The sequence below is a fragment of the Bombus pyrosoma genome, linkage group LG17, assembly GCF_014825855.1.
Source record: "Bombus pyrosoma isolate SC7728 linkage group LG17, ASM1482585v1, whole genome shotgun sequence".
Classification (NCBI taxonomy): Eukaryota; Metazoa; Arthropoda; class Insecta; order Hymenoptera; family Apidae; genus Bombus; species Bombus pyrosoma.
Genome location: NC_057786.1, coordinates 5,045,432 through 5,046,459, shown reverse-complemented (window position 1 = coordinate 5,046,459; position 1,028 = coordinate 5,045,432).

The following is a 1,028-nucleotide window of genomic DNA, read 5'->3' as shown; positions in this document are numbered from 1 at the left end:
TATGATCATATATTGAAAGGATCGGGCTTGGACAGAGGAATTCCTTAATCTTTTGAAATGATCTTTCACATTCTTCGCTCCAAATAAATTCCGTATTTTTCCTCAGTAAATTGTGGAGTGGTTCCAAGAGTCTGCACGCGTCTTCTATGAATTTATAATAAAAATTAACTTTCCCCAGTAATTGTCTCACGTTTTTTTTGTATCTTGGGCGTTCAAATTCGCGTATAGCTTTGAGGTTATCTTTTATCTTCTCCATGCCCCCGTTTTTGTTGGAATTGACCAGAACACTGAATTAATGTTAAACGTTGAAAAGAGATGGGAATTTCCCGCTTTGACTATGATATCTTCTATTCTTGGGAACGGTTGTGACTCCGGAACTACAATTTTCGGAAATACAAAATGGGCTTGGAGACGAGGCTGTTCGTGGTGTCTCCGATCTGCGGTTTGTCGTGTGTCTTTTGTGACGTGTGGATGATAAATAGGGTGGCAAAGAGGGTGTTATGCATCGACTGTTTGATGGAGATGATTTTGGATTGGGCGTGCTGGAACGAGACCCTGAGTGGTGTTTTGCCCTATGCAACATCGTGTGATGTCGTTCTCCGCATACACGGCATGATCCGGCAAAACAATGTTGTGTTGTGTGCCCTTTCCCGAGGCAGTTGAGGCATAATGATGCTCTTTTGACCTCCCGAATGCGTGCCCTAAGGGATTTGGATTTGAAGGTGTCACATCTCCAAATGGAGTGTGGTCCTTGGCAGGTGGGACAGGTTGACAGAACCTGGAATGTGGTAAAAGCGTGTCGCCGTGGCGCGTGTCGCCGCTGACGGGAACGTTGGTAGAATGGCTCATTTGTCTCATTTGATGTGGAATTGCGTTGACGCCGCGGTCCAGGAGGCTGGATGATGTCTTCACAGTGGCTGTTCGTATTATGCCGTCAGCTCGGGGGTGGACCTTGATTACACGGCCCAAGGGCCATTGCATCGAGGGCACGTTGTCTTCTCTGAGGAGGACGATTGTCCCTTCTTGTA